This window comes from Solanum verrucosum, unplaced genomic scaffold (genome assembly GCF_900185275.1).
Source record: "Solanum verrucosum unplaced genomic scaffold, falcon-dt-bn FXZP01000128.1, whole genome shotgun sequence".
Classification (NCBI taxonomy): Eukaryota; Viridiplantae; Streptophyta; class Magnoliopsida; order Solanales; family Solanaceae; genus Solanum; species Solanum verrucosum.
This window is the reverse complement of record NW_026020327.1, coordinates 2,225,416-2,225,836: the sequence shown is the minus strand read 5'-3', so window position 1 is coordinate 2,225,836 and position 421 is coordinate 2,225,416.

Below are 421 nucleotides of genomic sequence, written 5' to 3'. Positions count from 1 at the left end.
AAAGGAGAATTAGGTGTTTATCAAAAGGGAATTTGTAAGTTCATGAAAAAGAACTGTTTTTTGAGTTATGCAGAACCACTCTGGTTTTTTCTAGAGAGAGAAAGAGAGGACAGAGAGAGAGAGGCCGGCATTGTAAAAACACCTAAGAAGTAACGTCTCCTATTTCTAGTGGAATTTCAAGTGTTTGTCTCACACTATTCTTCCTCTTTTGGTATTATAATTAATGAGTTTCCTTTACATTGTTGTTGACTAATTCAGATTTTCGTCACATAATTATAAATTTTTATTTTTATTAATTAATTTAAATTTACATTGTAAAAGGTTCATTCGTCAAAAACATTTTTTTATATTTAAGACTTGAAATATAAATTTCTTATTAAGAGGAAAAAAAATTCAATCAATGCACCACAAATGAGTCAAT